Source organism: Quercus lobata, chromosome 2 (assembly GCF_001633185.2).
Source record: "Quercus lobata isolate SW786 chromosome 2, ValleyOak3.0 Primary Assembly, whole genome shotgun sequence".
NCBI classification, from domain to species: domain Eukaryota; kingdom Viridiplantae; phylum Streptophyta; class Magnoliopsida; order Fagales; family Fagaceae; genus Quercus; species Quercus lobata.
In genome coordinates, this window is record NC_044905.1 from 35828115 (window position 1) to 35835102 (window position 6988).

Below are 6988 nucleotides of genomic sequence, written 5' to 3' on the forward strand. Positions count from 1 at the left end.
AGAGTTTGTTTTAGGGCTTTGTCACGGAATAGCCAAAGGGGGAGATTGTAAGGTTGAATTTTATCAAACATCTTTTTGGTTTTATTTTGTACCAAATTTGCTTGTATTTTAGCAATTAGTAACCCTGTATTTAGGTGGGAATCATGTAAGAGTAGTGTGTGAGAGAGTGTGAAGAAATGCTCAAGATTGTGCAAAGAAGCAAGGACTCGTGACTGGATCTCGCAGGTGGCTCGCGGCTTGCAAGCCGCCAGAAAGTTGCACACGTGCCAAGCATGCCAGAAGCTGAAGAGTCGCATCATCTGTTGCACTATAGGACAAAAGTCCTAGGCTGGCTAGGCCGTTAGCTCGCGGCTTGAACTCGCGACTCAACCCAGTCGTGAGATCAAGTCACCAGAACACCCTGTTTGGGAAAAACTGACTTTCCACATTCTTTCTCACCCTACTATATATATACCCTTATACCCATGATATTTAGAGAGCTTCTAGAGAGAATTTTGAGAGAGAAACCTTAGAGAAAAACAAGATTGATTCATCCACAATATTCACATAGAGACTCTTCAAATTCCTCTACTCTCTCCCTCTCCATTGTCAAATCCTTGAGAGGTACATTATCAAAACCTTTTCTCACCATATCTATATCTGTGAGGAGGCCATTTGGTGTTTGGGAAGCAATTAAGAAGGGACCAATTTCATATTGGTAGATGCTATGGACAAGTAACGGAATCTAGCAAGCTAAAGAAGAAATAGGTTCGGCATAACCTCGTTGGAGTAGGAGTTTGGAGGGCTTAGGTACATTGGGTAGATTAGACTTGGAGGGTCTTCTATTGTTCATGTATCCCAACTACATTCTTTAGTGGATTGTTTACCACTTGGAGGGTGGCGGAGAGGTTTTACGCCGAGAGCTTCGGTTTCCTCTTCGAGAACACATCGAGTGTTGTCCTTGTGTTTGCATATGTCTTCCTTTAATCTTTTCCATTTAATTTCTGCTGTGTATGTGATTTTATTTGGTTTAGATTGTTTATCAATTCTGTATTAAACTTATGTTCATTTTCGCACATTAATTGTTTGATATTAAGGTTGTGTTTGTTTTGGCTTCAAATCACTTCCGGAAATGCTTTTCCATAAATGCGGGTGTTTAGTTGCGCATGGAAAATAAATTTTCCGGAAAATATTTTCAGTTGACCGTGTGTTTTAGTTGGTTTGACCTGGAAATTGGTTTCAGTCAAAATTTTCACTTCAAACCATTTCCGGACTCACGCACAAAGAGAGAGAGAGAGAGAGAGAGAGAGAGAGAGAGAGAGAGGAAGAAGAGAGAGCCCAGATCACTCCTTAGACCGAGCTCCAGTCCGACGACCCATACTCCACCGGTCTCGTTGATCGCAGCACTGCGCCGATCGCACCAGATCACACCGGTCTTGTCGATCGCAGCACCGTGCCAATCGCAGCACCACGCCGATGAAGCAAAGATTGACTCCAACACCGCTCGATATCGCCTCTGCCACGCGATCTCACCTTCACCTCTGCCGTGCAATCTCGCCTCTAGATCAAACCTAGTCGCCTCTCTCTCTTCCTTCTTCTCTTAATTTGACCGGATTTGATGAATTTTTTTTCTGGGTTTTTTTTTTTCTTTTGTGTTTCTGTATTGAGGAATGATATTATATATTTGTTTGGCAGTTGAGAAAATGTGAGAAAATGTGAGCAACAAGTCGAAAATGTGTTTTCTATGGTATTTTCAAGAACACAACGAAACACCAGAAAATATTTTTCAAAACATTTTTTGAAATGCAACCAAACACTTGAAAATATTTTCCTTTCCCGAAAATAGCATTTCCGAAAAATATTTTACATGAACCAAACACAACCTAAGCTTGAATTGGTAATTTGTAAATTGGGGGTCTAAACGTTCAAGGTGTTTTATACACTTATTGAACTTTCAAGCCTAATTTACCCAGTGCACCTAAGCCCTCCAAGCTTCTTGCTCCAACAGGGTTACGCTGAACCTTGTCTTCTCTAGCTTATTAGATCTCGTAATCGTCCATTACATCAACCAAAATGAATTGGTCCCTTCTAAATTGCTTCCCAAGCACCAAAAAACCTCCTCACTGATATAGGTATGGTGAGATAAGAATTTGAGTAAATGTACCTCTCAAAGATATGTCAATGGAAAGGGTGAAAGTAGAGGAATTTGGAGAATCAAAGGATGAAGATTGTGGATGAGTCAATCTTGTTTTTCTCTAGGGTTTCTCTCTCAAAATTATCTTTGGAAGCTCTCTACATTTCGTGCTATAAGGGTATTTATAGTAGGGTGTATGAGGAATGTGAAAGGTCAGGTTTCAATCAAATAGGGAATTCTGGCGACTCGACCTCATGACTGGAATGAGTCGTGAGTTAACTGCCTAGCCAAACTGGAAGTTTTGTCCTGTAGTGCTACAGTTGACTTCTTCACTGGCCTTGCAACTTAGGCACAAACAAGGTCACAAGCATTTCATTGCCACTGGGCAGTCTGTGATTTGCACATTTTTATTTTTTCATTGACAATTGCTTGATCACATTAGTGCACGCAAAGTACCCCCACCTTATAGATTCGTCTTTTGAGATTCTGCAAAACTCTAGTAGGTCTGTTAAAAAATCATTTATATTCTTTCTCCTTCACTTTCACTTTTATGTCTACCATGATCTCCCATGACCAATTTCCATAGACAAGGCATTTCAACGTGCCCAAAAAGTAAGTTGCCTCAACTACCACAACATTGCTATTTTGATCAGCCTTAACATAAAATCTAAGAGTATTATATATATATATATATATATATATATATACACACACACATATATGTGTGTGTATAGTATTTTTAGGTGTATTTCCAACTTGGTTAATATAGGATGGTTCTATGTTTCATTCCATGTGTGTGTGTGAGTGGCAATTTGTGTACCCACATTTTATGAAGACTGTAATGTTGCCTCTCATTTGCTCTTAGTCTCTCACCTTTAGATAGACTACAAATTTGATTATCGTTCAATCGGGTTATATGAATCACAATTTACTACAATTTATATGAATCACAATCACTACATGTTGAGCATTGGCAATTTGTTTTGTTGGTTCCAATTGGTTGGGAATTTGTTTTGGGCAGGAATTACAGGTCTTGTTTTGGGCAGGAATGTCTTTAGTAAGAAAAAAATAGAAAAAAAAATTATTACCTATAGCCGCATTTTTAAAAACGCGGCTACAAAAAAACCAAAGGTCAGGACCTATAAACGCGGCTATAGGATAAGAAAAAACGCAGCCCAAATCGGGTCGATGGCCGCATTTTTTTAAAAAATGTAGCTATAGGTCTCAGCTTATGGGCTGTGAAAAATGCAGCTATAGGGGGTATAAAATGCAGCTATAAGGTGATCTATAGCCGCGTTTATAAAAATGCAGCTATAGGTTCCCACAGGGGGCTATTGTTACACAGGATAGGCCACGTTTGAAAACGCAGCTATAAAACCACGGCTCATAGCCTATAGCTGCGTTTTTAAGGACTATAGTTGCGTTTTTCAAATGCAGCTATAGATCTCGTTTTTTGTAGTGCTAGCCGACTCAAGTCTCCTATATAAGCTAGTGCTACTACGAAAAATTAGAGAGAAAGAGAAGAGAGAGAGAGTGTGTGTGTGAGAGAGAAAAAGGCTCTCTCTTCATTTGGTTCTTTGATATTTGTGGGTTGTAATTTGGAATAGTGAGAGCGATTTGTTGCCGCTTGATTTTGGTTTTGCAGTTTGGTGATTTGCTCTCTCTTGGTGTGTTGCAACTTTTGGATTGGATTTGTGGCTCTCTCTTTGATTTATGTGCAATTCGCATTTGGTATTTGGTATTTGTGAACCTTTGGTTCTTTGGTTTTGTATTGGTGAGAGAGAGTTATTTGGGTGTATTTAGGATTAGGGTTTGTGAGAGTGCCTCTACACCAATTTGTATTATCCCAAATTTGATATAATGAAATTTGTTCATCGTCACCCTTGGATGTAGGCTGTTTCTGAACAATGTAAATTCTTGGTGTTTTGCATCTATTTTCTTTTGGATTAATTTTCTTCTTTCCTAGAGATGTTTCTCGAGCCTAAAATATTTTCACAATCAATCTTAGTAATTTGAACTTCCGTTATCTTACAACAAACTGGTATTAGAGCCAGGTTCTCTACTTAGGTGTTTGGATTTGTTTTCTTTGGAGATTTTGGTGATAGGTTCGTGGATCTAATTATTGGGGAGAAAGATGTCCGGTGATTCCTCTACAAAATCTTCAGCAGATTCTTCTAGAAAAGCTTTGGCAAAGTCCTCTGCAAGACCTTTCGCAATTAGGACGATGGTTTCTAATGCCAAATTTGAAGTAGAGAAATTTGATGGAATGAAGAACTTTGGCATGTGGCAATGCGAAGTTATGGATGTCTTGATCCAACAAAAGTTGGATATTACTTTGGAAGACAAACCTAAGGATGTCAGACAAGGATTGGGAAAAGATTAATAGACAAGCTTGTGGCACTATTCGTTTATGTTTGGCCAAGAATCAAAAGTATTTTGTTTTGAGGGAGATTGTAAAGTTGAATTTATTCAATCATGTGTTGGTTTTATTCCATGCCAAATTTGCTTGTAATTTAGCAATTAGATAACCTATATTTAGGTGGGAATTATGTAAGGGTAGTGTGTGGGAGAGTGTGAAAAAATCTCAAGAAGTGTGCAATTCAAGGGAGTCTTGCAACGGGAGTCTCGCAACTAGATCTCGTGACTCGCTCGCGGCTGGCAAGTCACCAAAGTGGCACATGTGTGAAGCATGCAGGGTGAGCTGAAGAGTAGAGGAATTTGAAGAGTCTCTATGTGAAGATTGTGGATGAATTAATCTTGTTTTTCTCTAGGGTTTCTCTCTCAAAATTCTCTCTAGAAACTCTCTAAAAATCGTGGGTATAAGGGTATATATATAGTAGGGTGAGAAGGAATGTGAAAAGTCATTTTTTCCCAAACAGGGTGGTTTGGCAACTTGACCTCACGACTGGGCTGAGTCGCGAGTTCAAGCCGCGAGCTAATGGCCTGACTAGCCTGGGACTTTTGTCTTGTAGTGCAACAACTGGCATGACTCTTTAGCTCCCCTGCATGCTTCGCACGTGTGCCAACTTTGGCGGCTTACCAGTTGTGAGTCACCCACGAGTCCAGCCACGAGTCTCTGCATCCTTGCACAATCTTGAGCATTTCTTCACACTCTCTCACTCACTACCCTTACATGATTCCCACCTAAATACAGGGTTACTAATTGCTAAAATACAAGCAAATTTGACACGGAATAAAGCCAACACGATGGTTGATAAAATTCAACCTTACAATCTCCCCCTTTGGCTATTTCGTGACAAAACCCTAAAACAAACTGTAGACTTAATATGTGAGTTGGGAACAGTTGAACAAAACTTACTCACACCTAACTCTAGAATCCGATAGGCTCTTGAATCATATGAACAAGAATCTCCTGAAACATAACAACACAGTATCATCATTGTATGCAGAAAAACTTGTAATTTCATAAGAGACAAGCACAATGCGATCAATCAAAACTGGAATGAGAAATAAACCATGCCTTGACCAAACAGACAATCACTATAAAATAGTGACCACAATGCTCATTCACACTTGGAATGAACATTCGGACATACAAGCCAATAAGCTCAATGCAAATCATTTGCATGCCCAACACTCAACCAATGCACAATACATAAAGTATATGCATCTAGGAACAAGATCCTACTAGGGCACAAGAGGGAGAATACTTAAAGAAAATGCATAACATTTAGCTAGAAGTATTAGACAACAAAACAAAAAGGCTGCATAAGCAATGTACAAACCATAAAAGCCTACAAATCATGGAAACAAACCCTAAAAGCTTACAAAAGCAACATAGACACAAACCATAAACATACTGAATAACAACTTTAAATATTAACAAACCAAAGTAACATAAGTGTTTTAAAACAGATCCATGAGTTTTAAACCGAAACAATAACCTAAGTGTTTTGACATATCAAACCCATAAACTATAATAAACATAAAGTAAAACTAAACCATAAACTGAAAAACACATTTTGTGACAAGCTCCCCATTAAAATGACACTCCCCTTCAAGAGCTGTCCCTCAAAAGTTCTCCCGCTTTTTTACAGGAATGGCCAAAGGGTCACTGCTAGCTGCTGAAGCTGTCAAACTTGGCTGAAAGTATGTTGAGCTGATCCTAAAGTGCTGCCATCCTGTCAGTATGCTCATTTTGGAGCTCTCTGAGTCCATCAATCCTCTCTAAAATGATCTGGAATGCATCAGGAGGTAACTTTGATGAGCTTGAAGCTTTGCTCCTCTTGCCTTGGCTTTTGGGTGTTGAACTTTGTCCTACAGTCATTGTCTCAGTCTCCATTTGGTCACCTTCACCTTGATCACCTACCTCTTCATCACCTGGAAGACGGACTTGAATCTTGATGATGGTTAGCTTGTTTATGGCTAAAGGTGTAGGCATGAGACTGATATCTTGAGGGATTTCAACACCTTTTGCTCTGAAAAGCCTCATAAGAAGGCTAGGAAAGATCAGCTTGGGCCTAGAGGTGGTTTTAGTCTCATCCATAATAGTGTTAAAGATGTGAGAGCTGATGTCAATGAATTTTTTCTCCTTAAGTTCCATAAGGAAGATAGGTCTGGCATTATTGATTGTAGTCAGTTTCCTCACAGGGTATAGATTGAACATCATGATGGTGGTTAGACACCTCATGTCAGCTGGAAATACTGTAGTGTTGAGGCATCTCCCTTCTCTTTGTCCACCAATGTGAGTTTGGACAGTTTTTATAGAGAGCATCCTGTCCTTGTAGTTTGTGAAGTCATGGTCCTCTAATCCTTCAAGCCCTAGCACATCATCAATGTCATGGGCATCTATGGTGAATTCCTTTCTTCGAACCCAATAACTCAACTCATCCTCCTTTATCACAGCATTTGCAT